Here is a 19,220-nt window from a genome sequence, read left to right as displayed (position 1 = left end):
GAGAGGGGGGAAGTTGTCCAATATTAAACTACACATGCTGTGTAGATATACACCCGAGTGTACACCCTTATTTATAGATCTTTGACAGTGCCCAATGGTGGTTGCAATATCAAAATATGATCTCTGAGTTCACGAGCACACATTAGTGTACTCATAACACTGTGTAGCACATTCAAGTGGGGGGAAAAAGTTAGCTGAGCCAGTTTCATTTTCTCCTGTAAGAGTCAAAGTGTATATCTGTGCTCTGGAGTGAACCAGCATACACACTGCAAGGCATTTTCACTTCATTTGATCTTTTCTAATGTTTGGTTCCTTTATTTGGTTTTAGGATTTTGAGTAGATGAATACGCTCCATACTGTAGATATACAGACTGGGTTCACGCTCGTAGGTATGTGAAATGGCATTAGGGTGTATTGAATGGCCTAAGGGCTTGTTGCCAAGGGGACAAAGCAAACAAACTGTTGTGTTCCTTATGTTGTCACACATGTAAAGGGAGCACAGCAACAACTACTATCCCTTTCTTTGGTTGCTCCATTCATTTTGAATTGAGTTTAGGCATACATAACTAAAACAGGAGACAACACAGAATATATACACATACACAGTACCATATATACAATGATTTATCAAATTATGTGTATGGCTTAAATATTGTAGGAATGTTCAATATTCATATGGCGTGAAATATCTGATCCAGAGTTTTCAAGACCACAGCTTGTGCTGAAACATTTCATGGTGTCATTCTCCCCCATGCTTTCTTTGGACTAACCTGTTTAAAAAATTCCAATTGATTACATTTCTTACTTAGACTTTTCTATTCTAATCTGGGATACTTTTAAAGTCAGTTAACAGATTGAATGAAGCCTCGTCATATTCTTCAATATCCACGAATTTGGCTCGTCGTATAGCTGTGTACTGTATGTTTGTGTGTTTGTTTGTTGCGAATGTGTGTTTTTGTTCTCCTCTCTGTATCTGAGTGTGTGTGTGAGTGTTTTTCCTATGCGTAATGTAATTATTTTCACCATTGATACATATGACTGTGTTACTTTTCTGTGAGTCATTCTGGACTCATACTGACTGTAATCGAACTTGTTTCTGTTTCACGCAATTAATTTAAACAAACACTGAAGATAGCAATAAACATAGTAAATTCCTGTTTATAAGTTCCTAAAATCACTATTTTGGTGAAAGATTGTTCATCATTTTGAAAGCAGCCTTTTGTATGGCTAAAAATTACAGAACATTGCTGAGAAAATTTGGTTGATGAAATTGTTTGATATATTTTTTCACTTTCATATTCATATAACTTAACTGAATTATGAATTTTTACTACCGTTTATTTAAAGTACTTTTTGATATAGTGTACAATGGGTTTTGCTATAACTAAGCAATGTCCTTTTCCTGTATCATATTTGATACCTTACCTTCGAATAAGAATTCATTTTCTCTCTCTCTCTCTCTCTCTCTCTCTCTCTCTCTCTCTCTCTCTCTCTCTCTCTCTCTCTCTCTCTCTCTCTCTCTCTCTCTCTCTCTCTCTCTCTCTCTCTCTCTCTCTCTCTCTCTCTCTCTCTCTCTCTCTCTCTCTCTCTCTCTCTCTCTCTCTCTCTCGCTCTCTCTACTGCACCTGTCCTTATATGTTGGAGGGCCCTACACAGTTTCATTCAACATTAAAATAACGTGTTTGAGGTAGAAGCAAAGGATGCTAATACTTGATAATACAATTGTTATGAACTGTGGCGTTCAGTGACAATCAACTTGTAGACCATTTTGCAGACAAACTCGCACAAACAGACCTAAGGGCTTGGCTATTATCTCGATGTTACCTTGGTTGTCCTGAATTATAGTTTTGAAACTACCAGTAAACAAGTATAACCCTCGATCCACCCAGACACACCCTAATTTCAAACTTTTCACTCAGCTCAGAAAAGGTTGTTTTTTAAAAACTTGTTTATGAGTCATAATAGCGATTGCCTTCTCCCTCAGTGAGTTGTCTGATTAACCCTTGGTGGGTCTTTCTCCACCTTTTACGGCCCTCTACAAAAAAAAGGGTGAAATGATGGGGGAAAACAAGACCCGAGGTCTTTCAGCCTTCCATAACCTTTTATCACAATTTAGCCATAACCCGAATCAATTTGATGTCTTAAGCAATAAAAAATGCTGTTGCTGTCCTGATTCTCCGGCTCCTCGGATGACAGTAAATTTACATTTTTTAATTAAACTAGCTGGAATTTTTATGAGGGGGCTGGGTTATGCTAATGAGAATGTTGTGTACCACAGATTAACAGAGTTTTGAAATAAATTTAGTAGGGCGACGTTTGGAGGGGAGGGGGGGTGGAATGCAAGCCATTGTCTTTAACCCCTTTTATGCCGATTTCTTCTGGGGGACTCTGGTTATTCTGTGGAGCCCTGTCAGGCAAGAGTGCATTTTAGCAATGAGGTGATTAGTATCGCCATGTCAACCGAGGCAAAACATTAGAATTCCCAATATATTATTTACATCTTGCTGAATACAACACATAAAGGTGTGCTTTTCTTATCACTGACATATATCGGAATATGTCATTGTGATGACTGACTGTTTGTAAATGACAATTAAATTCTGTATTTTCAAGCACAACGAAAGTTCATACTTCAGTCAATTTAAAAAAACAGAGTTATGCAAAACTGTGAACGATTTAAGACGTATATTCACTAGGCTATTTATCTACTTAATTTGTTCACAATTACATTTCAATAATTTCCATATTGTAGTTTTGCCACAGGTAACTTTCATATCAATTAGTTAATGTTAATTTCAAATCAAAACACACATGTACAAACAATTATTGGGGCATTGTAAAAAAAAAAAAAGTGTCATAGTTAATCGCAATGTATATGTTTGTGTAGTTTTATGGTCCGCTCTGAGTGAGTGTGTGATTGATGTTATGTGAAGCTGTGTGTGTTATACCAGGCTTTAGAACAGCTAGAGAGAGAGAGAGAGAGAGAGAGAGAGAGAGAGAGAGAGAGAGAGAGAGAGAGAGAGAGACAGCTGAGACCTGCCTGAGCATGTCCCCCGTCATCAGACACAAGCCACCCTACACCATAATTACCTTAGTCCCCCCCCCCTAATACCCAATTCGCACCAACTCCCCTTTTTTTGTACCAGCAGACAGGGAGGAACATCCGAGATCAAACGCTCAAATGCTTAAATCAAGTCCAGATGTACATGGACGTCCATACATCTCCCGGGCAGCAGTAGGCAGGCAAAGCGTTCAGGGGGGCTACTTGATATGGGCCAGGAGCAGGGGCAAGTGGCATGGCCGCCCCCTTTCTTCACTCCTGTGCACTCATGCAGTGGCCAGCACCTAATTAAAACCTCAAAGCTCCCCGTCACCAATCTGGAGTAATGGCCTTATTAATACTCGGAGAGGAAGTACTCCAGAATAATAAACAGGTTGCACCTTTAGGCCATCGTTATGTCTTTATTATCCTCAAATCCACCAAAGCAATTTAAAACAATAAATAATAATATTACTAAAAACGTATTTGTCCCAGCTAAAGAAAGATTTAAAAATATGTATTATTATTCTTATTTTGTATTATATTCTTTCAGTACAAGTATAATTGCAAATATGTTTATTTTGTGTCTTGAGTGTCTCATACATTTACAAAATATGTCGAATTTGCCTGAAAAAAACATGACATTTGATAAATTGACATCTTTATATTTCTCAGATTTGTGTGTAGGTTGAGTTGTATTATCTTCTTTCTGCTATAACCCCATGAGATAAAATACGAGGAGGATATCATCTCAACTTGTTCATCTGAAGCCCCAATGTGCAATGTCATGTATTCACATGTGCAGAGTCAATAGAGAGGCTTCTCTCTATGGCTTTTATGCTGCTCCGTTTCATTCACAATTTTACATATGAAATTATAATTTCATGCAAAGTATGGGAGAAGAATCATCTGGGCTCGTTGATATGCCATATAAGAGAGAAAAGGAGGAGAAATGTGGAGACAATTAGCAGTGTGAAAGACTATGCTGCATTTGTCTGAAAAGCACAGGCTCCACTGGCCTCGAATGAATTTGCATGCTTCGCTTATCGAAGCACACTTATTAGGCCCGTCTGAAAGAGAGATTAAGCCGGCACAAAACACGTTGACTAATCCTTTTAAATATGGCAGGGGGGTCTCGAAGGTGTGAACCACCCCTTATGCAGGTTAGGGTGGCCAGGATGGGTATGGTATGTGACAGTGTGTGAGTAGCATGGAGGACCTGGGACAGAAACATTGGGTTAACTGTTTAATGATAGGGACAGTGATTGACATAGTTTATCTATCAGCATTTCATCTCTCTGGAGAGTATCTCAACCTTCTCATCTCTGGGACAAATACAGGGGAAGGGTCAGCGGGGTTGGGTGGTCGTAAAATCACATTTTGTCATGTAACATCAGTTGTAGTTTAGTTGTAGTTTCAGTGGAGTGGGGTTGGGGTTATGAGGTGTTGTTTTGAATTTGTCCTCTCCTTCCGTTTCGATACAACTTTTTGATGGGGAAAAGAGAGAGAGAGAGAGAAAGAAACAAACATGTACGTCTCTTGTCTGTCACCTTCGTGTTTGCACTGCCGAGCTCCAGAGCCAATACCCCTGTCCTCTTTGGTAATTGACTGCAAACAAGGACGCCGGTGGCTTTCAGACAACCGCCCCCAGTCCCCTCCCTTCCTGCACCTCGTGTCCCCAACTCACCGCGTCCCCAACCCACCACCCCTCAACCCCAGGTTCCCCTGATTCGTCGTGTTTTTTTATTTTGACATTCTATTCACTTGGGTCAGTAAAAGGCAGCACCAGCAATAATTACTGTCTGTACATGATAAATCTAAAGCACAGCTGTTCAATTCTGTCATTTGAGAGAGAGAGAGAGAGAGAGAGAGAGAGAGAGAGAGAGAGAGAGAGAGAGAGAGAGAGAGAGAGAGAGAGAGAGAGAGAGAGAAACAGGGGGCTCAAGAGTTTGCAGTTTGCCTGATTTTTTTTATTTTTTTTTACTCTGTAACTTGATCGGATTACATGGTTCTAGGGCCCACACCTGTTAAGAGGCTGTTAGCGGAACAGTTGACAGTCCTGTGCCCAGAACATTTTTTTTTTTTTTTACTGCTTGTTTCTTTCTGAGACCCCTTTTGGGGATTTCTCCCTCTATGTATGACATAAGTTCTATCCTTTGAGGGGGGGGGGGGCTCTGGCCTCAGTACAGGTTAATGAGGGGAGCGCATGGTGTGTGAGGCTGCGTTAATGGTCGTGTGTGTGCTTGTGAGAGAGAGGCCAGGTCATCTGACATCTTTCCCCCTCCCTCTCCTGAGACATGTTGTCTGCCATCAGTTTTGCTTCACTCCTAGACCTCAGTCAGTCTGGAGCCGGCCACGAACGATGTCCACACACACACAAGTAATGCGGCAGCAAGTGAGAAAATAATTGGATTTGCTTTGTTCTGCTGCAAAGGGATGGGGGACAGGTGTTGTCACTGTGTTAAAATGGTTTTGGTTAAACCAGACAAAAAGAAGAGGTTTGGTTGAGAACATGTGTTCCGTTTGTTTAAAACAAACCTCAATACTGGCTAAATGAGGCAATTCATATGACACCAATTAAACATCTGAAATGCACATACATAGGTTGTAGGTAGGTTGTTTTTTTGACTTACTGCAATGTTTCACAATTACCTTATTTGGCAATCATCAGTAACACAGCTCTTCAGCTTAGTCGTTGTATGTGGAAAACATACAGCGAAATGCTACATATTCCCTAGCTGTGAATAGGACATTATTGGACAACATGATACAACTTGAGAAGACTATGAAATATTTCTCACCGTGCCTCATAAACATCACGTTTTCGCCCCCACATGTTATTGACACACAGCAGTTGCCACAACTGCGCATTGCCTCGATGACTCCCAAAGTCAAAAAATAAAATAAGAAACACAAGCGAAGTTAATAACTATCATATAGTAACTTTTTAATTGTCCTGATACATAATAGTGATACGACAATAAAAAAAGGAGCAATGCGACATTAAGGCTTTTATCTTTCTCATCTGCTCTGTGCCCAAAGTGTCATGTCTAGAACCGTACCAGCTGATCTTCAGAGTAACATAACCAGTAAGGGCTTATTGTTTTAACAATATTGGAGGCCCCCTCTCATGCCCCTCACCCACGTTCCCTCTGTTCTCTCCCTTGATTCATTTCACCGACTGTCCTCGGCTGCTGGAAAATGGCGTTAATTTTTTTATTACCTGTTTGACTCTCCAGCCTTATTACTGGAGCCCCTTAATGTTCTCCGTAACCGTGGAAACCAGATGAATAAATGTCCGCCAAAGAAAATTAGATGATTAAACAGGTCACCCTTGCAAAACAAATTCGCTTGGTCGAGCGCAATTTGTGTACCGAGTGGCTGTCTTAACAGTTTGCTAACAAGGGAATTGTTTGTTGGGCTAACTGAGAGAACCGAGAGGAAGGGGACAATACAGACATCTGGAAAGGGGGGACTTGAAAAGGATTGAAAGAAACGCTTGTGATGATCGTTTAGGTTTAGAATACAGATCTTAAAATAATTTATAAGTGGCTAGAATACACACGTTTCACAAGTGTTTTAGCTTTCTTTTCAGTCCAGACACACGTGTTCTTATTTTCATATTCATATACCAAATAAATGTTCCTGTTATTGTACAGTAACTCTGCCCCTCGGATCCTTTGTACAGAACCTACAAATATGACAGTTAGAATGTAATACTTTTGAACTGTACTACTGAGCACGAGAGCCTCCTTAGTTTGAGGAAATGCTCCTTTCCAGTGTGTATTCATATCAAACCTCACCACAAACATGCAGAAGTAACGTTTAAGTTTAAAGGCACCCATGCGTGTTCATCATCAGATCCTTCAGGCTTGTTGTCCGCAATCAGTGAAGAGCAGTGGCAAATAGAATTTCCCTCATTTACCAAGCAACCAATCATTACTGGTAATTGTCCTTGAGGCCATCTGTATGGGATAGATCGTCCTCTGTCCCTGTTATAACAGAGTTGTTCCTTGTCCCAAATGGCACCCTATGGTCTTTATAGTGCACTTCTTTTGACTAGGGCCCATAGGGCTCTGATCAAACGTAGTGCACTATTTAAGGGATAGGGTGCCATTTGGGACATAGGGATGGTCATGAGCTTGCATTGACATGTAGCGGCTAGTACCGCTCTAATATGCCAGTCACAGCACCAGCAAGTCAAAAGGAGACTACGTAACCCTTTCATAAGCAATGCAAAACATCCTGTTTAATGCACATCCACGGCAAACTGTAGGTGATGATTTAGGATGTATAAAGCATGTCGGTTTTTTGTTTTAATTTTTTTTTTTTTTTTGTATCATCTGTGAATAATGTTTTGAAGGTTTTCTGTAGAGCCACTCGCTAGTGTCACCAAGTATTTTTCCCATGTAACTCCACCACCCACCAGCTCTAACCCCAACCCCCCCCCCTTTCTCATAGTTGTTTTACCATCCTACAACTCATTGTAGACAAAAATGGCCATATCATACAGTTTTTTACTGTTTGGTGTTTTCATGTCCTGTAAATAAGAGTTGGCCTGGGCGGATTTAGCTGTCTAACGATAGGGCAAAACACGCAGACTTGGACTTAAAACCATGGCTGCGATTCCCATTGTGACCACAAATCATAAATGTTAGCGACTTAGCGGTGGTGTTGTTTATGGAAGGACGCCATGCTACGCCACTCAAGGGTGTTGGCTGTTTACACTGAAGCACCACCACTTTACTTGCATTTGCTCTAAAACAACACCCCCCCCAAACCATCCTTTTGGTCCCATCTCTAAAGTTGACCCCACATTTATAAACAAAGATTAAGGGGATGGTCCACTTTAAGGGGAGGGGTTGTTTATGATATCTTTTGATCCATCAGCAGGACCAATGATGGTGAGCTAGGATGCATTTTTTTTGGGGGGGGGGTATTTCTATGTCTGAAACTGGAAAGCACTTGTGCATTATTGATGTTTTAATTTGTGCAAATGCCTGAGTCTTTGTTAAGTGATTATAGTGCTAGAGAGATAACAGGGAGCTACTTATCTTCTATGAAACAAGAGCTCGCTCACTGCCCACACCGAGAGGAGCTATTGGAGTAAATCTAACCAGTTCCGTGCAGTAGCCTACCCACACTTTGGCTTGGCAGAGAGGGGGGAGGTGAGCGGGAGAGAGAGAAAGAGTTGAAAATATCAACGTGTCCGAGATAAATTTTTTTTTTTAAAGTCAGTTTATCCTTTGTACTTATTTCAGTCTTGCCTCTCCCATTTATGATGCTGTTGTATAGTCCTTTCACATCCCTTATCAAAAATGATTTGCTGTAAATATAATAAAAGTGACCTGAAAAGGCCAATAAGCAAATATTCTGCGTGACACCCAAGGCAACTGACCTTGAAAAAGAATGCAAAGTTATAATGCCCCATGCATGCAAAACAAACCAATAAAAGAATGCCCATGGAAAGAGAGGGAGTTTAGGCAAATATAAGAAAGAGCGGAGAGGGACTGGTTTTTTATACCCTGATTAACTAGGAACAAAGGTTCATACATGTTTCCATGACGTGGTTTTGTGCCATTGGAACCCAATCATTTATAACTGCCCTACAGCAAGACAACTCATCAGATAAACAATAACTGCCCTACAGCAAGACAACAGATAAACAAAGGAAAATAAAGTATGGCGATAAAGTTGTGCCGACTACATTTAGTTGTTGTGCCATACTAATTCTAGTTTAATCTTGCCTACTAAATGGGCATAGTGTATATATTAGAACAAGTATGAGCAATTTTTTCACATCTGAGAGAAAAATGGAGTTTGTAGATAAAGTTGCATCTACTACATTTAGTTGAGTTGTGTCTACTACATTTAGTTGAGTTGTGTCTACTACATTTAGTTGAGTTGTGTCTACTACATTTAGTTGAGTTGTGTCTACTACATTTAGTTGAGTTGTGTCTACTACATTTAGTTGAGTTGTGTCTACTACATTTAGTTTAGCTGTGCCAAGCAAAAAGATACTTTTTCTATTGTACATCTGAGAACGATCAAGTCATCCATAGCACAAAGTCACATCAGTGGTGCTTCACTGTGACAGGCTTGTCTCCTTGTATGCACACGCTGTTTGGCGTGTAGGCCGAAGGTCGCAGTAGACGGTGGTGATGAGGTTACAGCTCCTCCTCTGCTGTTTGCTGTCTCTATCATCACCGTCTCCAAAACGAGCCTCTATCGTCCTCCTGGTCTCCCTTTCTCCCACAAAGGGCTCCGGCTCCAACTTGCAGCTGTTCACACACAACCTGTCTGACTATACCACACAGCTCATACCTGGGAAACACGCTACATTCACCAAACTGGAACCTCATACAGCTTCTATCAATGCCTATGATCTTTTTGAGAGCCATAGACTTGGTTCAGTCCTAATTCATTACTTTTTGTGTTATGGCCGTTTTCTTTGTAAATATCATCAGTTGGAGGCTGGGGGGATAGCTGTTGCCGTCTGTTATGAGCTCCCTGGTGGAGTTACTGTACAAAAATCGCGCAAGCACGCACACACACACACACACACACACACACACACACACACACACACACACACACACACACACACACACACACACACACACACACACACACACACACACACACACACACACCACACACACACACACACACGCACGCACGCACGCACACACACACACACACACACACACACACACACACACACACACACACACACACACACACACACACACACACACACACACACACACACACACACACACACACACACACACACACACACACACACACACACACACACACACACACACACACACACACACAGCCACACAAACACAGCCACACACATACACACACACAGTCACAGGCTTCCCCAGGCATTTACTGCTTTATGAAGCTGTCTCATGAACCCACCAGCAGAACATGAGAATACAGTGGGGGTAAAAAGAAAGAAAAGCCCACATTACTTTGATGATTTGGTGTCATTTGTGGACTACAAAATGCTGCATTTATTGTGTTGAGGGAGAGGAGAGAAATTCTGAATTTCAATTAGCGTACGTAATCGGAACCTGCCCGCTTTGATAGGCATTTTCTGAAAAGGAATACAGCGGCACTTGTAAAACATTAATTAAGTGGGGAGTTTTTTAAAGGAACGGGTAAAGTGTGCTTTATGCGGGAATAAAGGACATTTACCTCACACAGAGGCCATTTCAACGCCTTGAGTGAAGAGAGAGGGAAAAAAGGCTTTAATTTAGAGCTTTCAGTCATGCTATAAAGTAGACGATATCATATATGAATGCCAGCTTTTTCTCTGAAGAACAGAAATCTATCCGTGGCCGAGTGAAACCCGAGCCAGCCCGAGGAAAACAAGCCTCTATTTTAACCACTTTCTACATGACAGATGACATTTAAGCCGTCTTTTGGATCACATTGCTCTGACATGATCTCTTACTTTGCCAGACCTTCGATAATTAATGGTTGATATGAAATGTTAATCGTAACTTGATATCAATTCTTTTTTTGCTATTATCCCGCATAAAGATGATTACGGAGAGCACACAATATTGCATTTGAGACTGGAGATTTTTACTATCATGGTTGGAGAATGCATTCTCGAAACATTCCGAATGTAAATGGTCACTATAATAGAGTGCTGTGGTTGATTGTACATGTCCATGTTTGATTGAGACTGTGGTATGTTTGTGTATGTTGTAAGGGCCTTAAAGTCCTTACTCCAGTCTCCTTTTCAGCTCACTTATTAGTTGATTTACTTAACAATAGGGCACATCTCAATAGGGGATCCAGGTATCCTCATGACATGACACAAGTGGGAGGGTGGGCCTTTCCTCCTTTGTTTTCTATTGCTCCTCAAGCAAAGGGGGATGCCGATGACATCACAGACCAACTCCTTGAATGGCCTACTCCAGGAAGTTAGCGCTTGTGTCTAAAAAATAATAATATATAATAATAATAATAATTTTAAAAAACAACAACACAATTTTGCTCAAAACATATATTTTTACCCTTAAGTATGTGTACATTATTTAAACGTAGGATATTGTTTTTGAACAGGAAACGTAAAAAAAAATGTTATTAAGCTTTAGCGTCTATTAAGCTTTCTTGGAAATAACACTCTGTGTTAAACAAGTCTTAGTGGCGTTGCTAGCTGAAATGTATAACCCAACCTGCACTTGTTGTCCCTATAGGGTTGTTACAGTATCTCATGTTGTATACCTTTTTACCTCGTTTTTGTTACAGTATCTGTCATTTTGTGTGCTTTTTGCCTTGTTGTAGTTACAATATCCCATTCCCTATGCTTTTTACCTAGTTGTAGTTACAATATCTCATTCCCTATGCTTTTTACCTAGTTGTCGTTACAATATCTCTCATTCCCTATGCTTTTTGCCTTGTTGTAGTTACAATATCTCATTCCCTATGCTTTTTACCTAGTTGTCGTTACAATATCTCATTCCCTATGCTTTTTACCTAGTTGTAGTTACATTATCTCTCATTCCCTATGCTTTTTGCCCTGTTGTAGTTACATTATCTCTCCTTCCCTATGCTTTTTGCCCTGTTGTAGTTACAATATCTCATTCCCTATGCTTTTTGCCCTGTTGTAGTTACAATATCTCATTCCCTATGCTTTTTACCTAGTTGTAGTTACATTATCTCTCATTCCCTATGCTTTTTGCCCTGTTGTAGTTACATTATCTCTCATTCCCTATGCTTTTTACCTAGTTGTAGTTACATTATCTCTCATTCCCTATGCTTTTTGCCCTGTTGTAGTTACATTATCTCTCATTCCCTATGCTTTTTGCCCTGTTGTAGTTACATTATCTCTCATTCCCTATGCTTTTTACCCTGTTGTAGTTACATTATCTCTCATTCCCTATGCTTTTTGCCCTGTTGTAGTTACATTATCTCTCATTCCCTATGCTTTTTACCTAGTTGTAGTTACATTATCTCTCATTCCCTATGCTTTTTGCCCTGTTGTAGTTACATTATCTCTCATTCCCTATGCTTTTTGCCCTGTTGTAGTTACAATATCTCATTCCCTATGCTTTTTACCTAGTTGTAGTTACATTATCTCTCATTCCCTATGCTTTTTACCTAGTTGTAGTTACATTATCTCTCATTCCCTATGCTTTTTACCTAGTTGTAGTTACAATATCTCATTCCCTATGCGTTTTACCTAGTTGTAGTTACATTATCTCTCATTCCCTATGCCTTTTACCTAGTTGTAGTTACATTATCTCTCATTCCCTATGCTTTTTACCTAGTTGTAGTTACAATATCTCATTCCCTATGCTTTTTACCTAGTTGTAGTTACATTATCTCTCATTCCCTATGCTTTTTACCTAGTTGTAGTTACATTATCTCTCATTCCCTATGCTTTTTACCTAGTTGTAGTTACAATATCTCATTCCCTATGCTTTTTACCTAGTTGTAGTTACATTATCTCTCATTCCCTATGCTTTTTACCTAGTTGTAGTTACAATATCTCATTCCCTATGCTTTTTACCTAGTTGTAGTTACATTATCTCTCATTCCCTATGCTTTTTACCTAGTTGTAGTTACATTATCTCTCATTCCCTATGCTTTTTACCTAGTTGTAGTTACATTATCTCTCATTCCCTATGCTTTTTACCTAGTTTTTCATCATAATGTCATATCAGGACAGACTATGTTTTATACCCTAATAGATCATTTACTCTGTACATAAGCACCACAATAAGGCTGAACTGACTGTGAAATGGGAACTTCCTACTATCACTGGTATCAGTTAAGGCCAAGGTTGTCGAAGTTAGAATATTCCCACATATGCAAGAGAGTAAAGTGCAATAGTTGATGATTATTGAAGTTTATGACGAGCATATCTCTCAACAAAGAAAAATGAAAAAGTAAGGGCCTCTTCACATGTTTTTTGAGTTGTCGTGAATGTTGTCCATATGCATTTTCCACAGACAATTGTAAATCCGCTTTCGGTTGGCGACGATGAGTACACATACAGATGATGCATTAAAACTCCCATAACTCGCACACCCAGCAAAGCTCAAAATCAATTGGAATGGATAGTTAAGCTGGCCCCTAAAAATCAATGAGCAATTCATGTCCTTGATCAGTGTGTCATTTCTCTCAATGTTAGAGGCTAAAAAGCTATCAGAGCAGGACACACACACCCTTAAAAACGTTTGTGTTGATGAAGAATAAATACACGTACATAGGGTTCTGTGTAATTAACAATGATTTCTGTTTGATTAGTTTAAATATAGGTTTTTAAGCATGTCATCGTGCCAATAGTTGGTTATACAGGACATTGCTTTAGACTGTGTGTGTTATTGATATTTGGCCAAGGCCTCACATACAGTATACTGATACATTCCTTCTGGCTATAAATCCTGTATGAACCCACATTTACAGAAATACAGTTAAATGACGTGGGGAAATGTTATCTGGGTTGGACTCCATTGGTTAATATCGCAATCAAACTATCAAACAATATCAAAGGGTCAAATTTCAAGGCTTGCATGTTTTTTTTGTCCTGCAAAATGTCGCAATCAATTTGCATGGCATACCAAGCCTGAAAAACAGAAAAGGCTATAACCGCCCACACACACACACACACACACACACACACACACACACACACACACACACACACACACACACACACACACACACACACACACACACACACACACACACACACACACACACACACACACACACACACACACACACACACACGTCTCCCTTTCCGGTATAGAGGGTAAGGGGATAAGGTTGACCAGATTAAGAGGAGAAAGAAATGCTGTATTTCAAAATAGTAATTTTGTCCTTATTAATGCCATTAGTGTAACAGTCAGCATGGATCAGATCAACGGATGACCGAAGTAACTCCTCTGTCTCGGCGCTGTGACGGGATCATGTCGGGAACAATTTGAGCATTTCGTGTTGACGAGTGAAGTTTCAAGTGCTGCAGTATATCCTGTAACCCCCCCCCCCCCCCTAAATTATGCCTATAGTCTCTCTCGCTCTCTCTCACTCTCACAGTCACTCACTTGGTCACTTAGTCTCTCTCTCTTTCTTTCTCTTTCTCTCTCTCTCTCTCTCTCTCTCTCTCTCTCTCTCTCTCTCTCTCTCTCTCTCTCTCTCTCTCTCTCTCTCTCTCTCTCTCTCTCTCTCTCTCTCTCTCTCTCGCTCCTTAAATACTTTTATTTAAATTCCCTACTAACATTAAGTTCTAGATGTCATTGTTGGCCAAGTCTCTCATTTTAGTGCTGTATTTTCAACCCACATTCAAGTAATGACAATGTGACTGTCCTTTCTGATTCACAGGACATTCTCTGAGGCTAACCAGCCACACTGTGATTCCTAGGCTGGCGTTTAAGCACAGTATTATTGGTTATATCACTTCTGAGAATGTTATACCGGTGCCAAATTCCAATCCTAGAGTAGAAATTGACAGCAATGTGATGCTGTTTCTAAAAGCAGAACTATCTATGCTCTTTTCCTATTATCAGTCCTCCAGTATCTCTTTCCCTCACTCTACTAAGCCTCTAAGTTCGATAGATATTAGCACAGAATAAACTGCCAGTCCAGTCCAGTTGCTCTTGCTAAACAGGTGGGCCGCCTGCGTGCCCGTGTTCTTGGTAACATTCTAAGGGGTATTCAGTCCATTCTGTCCCTAGCTAGGCTAAATGCCTCAGATTTGGGCGAAGAGGGCCTTCGAACCAGTTGTCACCTGTCATAAAGTTGGAGAGTTATGGGAGCAGTGGAGCAGTTGCTCGTCTCTCCTGAGGTGAGAAATGTTCCAGCAGCTGCCCTCAACTCCCTCCTCCGCCTCCTGTTTTTTTTAAGGGGAGGATATTTTTTTTGTCATTTCCAATAAAGCAATAAATGAATGTTTGTGGCAACTGGGGCTGTAAGGGAGTGAATTCCAGCGTCGCACACTGTCACTCACAACCCTGTCCGTCACCAGTCATAAAAACACACAAGGATAATTCCTTTTTTAAAAGTAGGAACCTTTACGATTGGTCCATGCAGCTTCTTTTAGTTCCTGCCCCTTTTTACTTGTCTACCTAGCTGAACATGACTTATTCCGTTCGTGCCACTAGCCTTGTTGTCTTTTCTTTTCTCTAACGTAGCGGCACACCTCTGTGTATGGCATGTAGCCACTCTTCTGCTTCTCTGCTGCCTCTCTCTTTCCATCTCTCTCTCTCTCTCTCTCTCTCTCTCTCTCTCTCTCTCTCTCTCTCTCTCTCTCTCTCTCTCTCTCTCTCTCTCTCTCTCTCTCTCTCTCTCTCTCTCTCCTCTCTCTCTCTCTCTCTCTCTCTCTCTCTCTCTCTCTCTCTCTCTCTCTCTCTCTCTCTCTCTCTCTCTCTCTCTCTCTCTCTCTCTCTCTCTCTCAATCCATCTGCATCATGTCAATCTGTCAGACTGCCAGTGTCTGTTCCAATTAGATTCCACTTAATACATGTAACCTCGATTAACATGCAATCAAGCCCAGATAAATCACGTCCTTTAAGTCCGCCCCCCCCCCCATCCTCTCCTGTGTTGCTTTGCATCATTCTGTTTTCATCAACTAGCTTTACTGCCCACAATGTTTTGTCACACTGTATAAGATCACATGTACGAGTCGGTAAAGCTTAGTCAACATTGAAAAAAGGTAGGAGAAAAGGAGGTACAGTATATTTCTCCACCGTGGTGGTTGTTCATTTTGTTTTGCCCCGGCATGCAATCATTTCACACCTCTGTTTGCAGTAATGTAAAAACTTCCTCTTGTGGTTCAAACTCTTTTTTTTGTGCCATTTCGGGCTTCAGTGGGTGTAAGTTTCTTGATTTCATCACTTAGTTCAAGCATACAACACTCACTCGCTGGAGTTCTACGATGCTTGAGGATGCAGAGGCAGCACTGTACTATAGTCTAATCAGTGATCCCCATAGCCTGAGAGTGTTAGCATCCCTAGATTGCTGGTCAGGGTACAACACAAACAAGGCCATAGTATCAACCCCGCCCCCCAAAAACCACACGAATGAATGCAAAATAAATCAGGCCACTAAATATAGAGATGCATGTTCTTTCTCTGCTGACAACTGAAATACTTATCTGCCTCTGTATTAGCAGTAAACAAATACACAAAAACTAAGATTCACCAGGGGATTGGGTAGATAGATAATAATTATTTATCTAAGTTAATAATTCACACTGTTTATGCTAATACCGTGGGGGACTGTTGAATTAACAAAGACAAAAACCTAAAAATACAAACTGATGCAAAACAACCTGGGGCAGTAAAAAAGCACACACAGCACTCTGGGGTCTTGTTTTATTAATCGGTGGCTAAAAGTGCTAACATTGACACGTGGAACAGATTAGCTCTTTAATAACCGGGGAGGGTCAAGATGGCGGTAGGATCGGTGAGAATATCCTTGTCTGAGACTAGCGGCCTCTGTGTTTTATATCCCCGACTCCTGCCTCCAGGGGCTAGCCTCATGCTAACTATAAACAATGACCTAGCTTTTAGCTTTAGTCTGAGGAGACTTGAACCAGAGATTATAGCTTCACCTCAGCAATAGCTTTTTTGCAAGCAGTGGGATGGTTCCGAGTTTACAAATGTTGGTTCCCAGAACATTGTGGGGAAGTAATTTTTCAAATAACCGAAGGAGAACCTTTAGGGAACATTCTGTGCTAGCTGGGTTTCTATGTTAACTCCAACAATCATGACTTGAGAGTTTCAATGTACCAACACTATTTAGGATGGTCTGCCTGCCTGTTTCCTAATGATACAGTAAACTACATTTAGAGTGATGTATTATTATTGCGTCTCGGCTTGTCCCGCTCTGTTGTATTTAAAGTAGAAGCTATAGTCTAGTTTGAGAAAAACAGCTTTGTTTCATTCATCCGGCCCTACATGCTCAGGGTGAAGCTGTATGCCATTAATCGTTTTAAATATCTCAATGCTCCTCCATAGTCGACACGGATTGCCAGTTTGCAGAGTGTAAATAGGGCTGGGATTTAAATTAAGCTATGAGAAAGGCTCAGGTTGATCCATTTCTTATCTGCTGACTTGTCAGCCCCAAGCCTTTTATGGGACTTTGGTAAATCTTACATGGACAAGGAAATTCACCAGTCCTGGCAATGTATTAGTAGCTTTTACACTTGTTCCCGTATAAAGGGTGTATCTTGTTACGCCCAGAATTGTGTACTATCTACTTTTCAACTTTTGTCAGAAAACATGATGAACTACCATTTAGTCTTTAATTTCATGTACTACATTTATGAACTTTTGGTAAGAACAGAAGTCGTTCTTTGTCTGATTGAGTATTCAGTGTTCACCCAATAACCTCTGTCTCTCTTTCTTTTTCTAGCTCACCACTACATCCATAACAATGTTGCACTGTCCCTTTAAAGGGGATGACAGTTTTGACAAAAAGTTTGGATTTTTTTTTCTTTCTTCTTCTCGTTCCCAGAGAAAAATAGCGAATAACGCTGATGAGTTTTAGCAGCTTCAGCCAGGCGATGGGCAAATATAATAAGTGTTTTCCTAGACGTCACCCGTGATTATCTCATCTTGGCATTTTGGGTGAATGTGGTGGATTTAGAGGCTCGCTTCCCATTGTGCTGACATCACCCTTTAACAAACGAAATTAAATCATGGCTAAAATCATTTGAAACTCTCCCAGAGTCTGTCTCAAATGGCTAAACAATGAGTGTCTGGGACATTTTTAAGGGAAGTGTGTGTGTGTATTTAGGCATGGGGGGATGGGGTATACTGTGGAAATGGGGGCAAATTTAGCCTCACACTGAATAATTGGATGAGGGGGAGCCAATATTTAACCATTTCTGGTCTGTCGCAAGAGCATTTAGAGGACAGTGTTCTAGCGCAGTACTTTGTGCTTTATGTGTGTGTGTATCTCTTTCTCTACTTATTATATTTATACTCATATAAATAGTTAACACTTACAGACATTTTATCAAAATAATTAAACTATAAAGACTACAAACTACCTTAGACTTAGTGTTGTAACAAATGTTGCTTTGCTATCCATCTGTGAGAAATATACATTATGCTAATATATAGAATTCTACATTGAAGGAAAAACAGTCGAACTTGATCCTACATCAATCAAATTGTCATAGACAATTTTAGCCTATGTAATAATTTTCATGAGAGTATATTATCACACATAAAAATGTGGTTTCTTGATACCGTACAGCTAGACATTTATAGATTCCTCAAATTAAAGGGCAATTTTCCAGTTGCTCGACCCAGTCTAAGGGCCCGACCCAGACTAATTAGTTAAATATTTGTTGCTGGGACATTTTTAGCTCTGATGAAACAATAATAGTGTCTTAGGCTATGCTATGCTATTAGCCTGTGCTAGCCTGGCTGAGGTACAAGCAGGCCAGTGGACTGTCCAGCCATCCATTCTCTCCCCTCGCATGCCGTGACTTGCCACCCATGACCCAGGGAAGTGAGCGAGGAAGTGAGGGAGAAAAAAGGAGCCGGTGAAGGAGTGCAGTGGTGGAGTGTGGAGGTGCACAGGGCCGCTGTTCGAGGCCTCAGGCCGGCTGGCGTGGGCCAATGTGACAGGATTAGCCAAGCCCCGGTGAGCATGGCTGGTAGTGTGAACGTGTGTGTGTGTGTGTGTGTGTGCGTGGCCCAGGCAGACAGGGAGGCAGGCAGCGTGTACAGCAGAACAGGATCCAGAACTGCTGCTTGCCACCAGCATAGCAAAGACAAGAGAGAGCAACAGTGTATCCTTCCCTCACTGCCAATCCTACCACTCATCCTCACCCGCCCGCCCTCGACCAATGGCAGACTCCCAGCCCATGAGAGATAGGGTGTGGAAAGTGTGTGTGTGTGTGTGGGGGGGGGGGGGGGCTAAAGTGAATGTGAGTTGGGAAATTATCCTATTAAATTGAATTAAAGAGGCAGTCTTCATTTACCCCAAGAATGATGGATTTGGATAATTAACAGTGTTAATGGGGAATGGGTAAAAAGGGCAGGGGAAGTGGTTAGTGCAGACATGGAAATAGTGTGGGGTAAACCTCTGTATTGTATCTCTACTTGGGCCAGGCAGGACAACGGGTCCTTTTACGAGGAGCCAGCCAGTGGTCACTTGCGGGGATTGTTTTACAACGATTAAGCGTTGA

The 19,220-nt window shown here is 40.9% G+C and overlaps 1 protein-coding gene across 3 annotated transcripts in view; it reads left to right on the top strand.

Moving 5' to 3' along the window:
• The window catches only part of casz1 (castor zinc finger 1), a 259,395-nt gene that overhangs the window by 162,049 nt on the left and 78,126 nt on the right, over positions 1–19,220 (top strand). The window lies entirely within an intron of this gene.

Source organism: Oncorhynchus gorbuscha, linkage group LG03 (assembly GCF_021184085.1).
Source record: "Oncorhynchus gorbuscha isolate QuinsamMale2020 ecotype Even-year linkage group LG03, OgorEven_v1.0, whole genome shotgun sequence".
Taxonomy (NCBI): Eukaryota; Metazoa; Chordata; class Actinopteri; order Salmoniformes; family Salmonidae; genus Oncorhynchus; species Oncorhynchus gorbuscha.
Note: the sequence above shows the minus strand (reverse complement) of the source record. Positions and strands in the feature narration are given on the sequence as shown.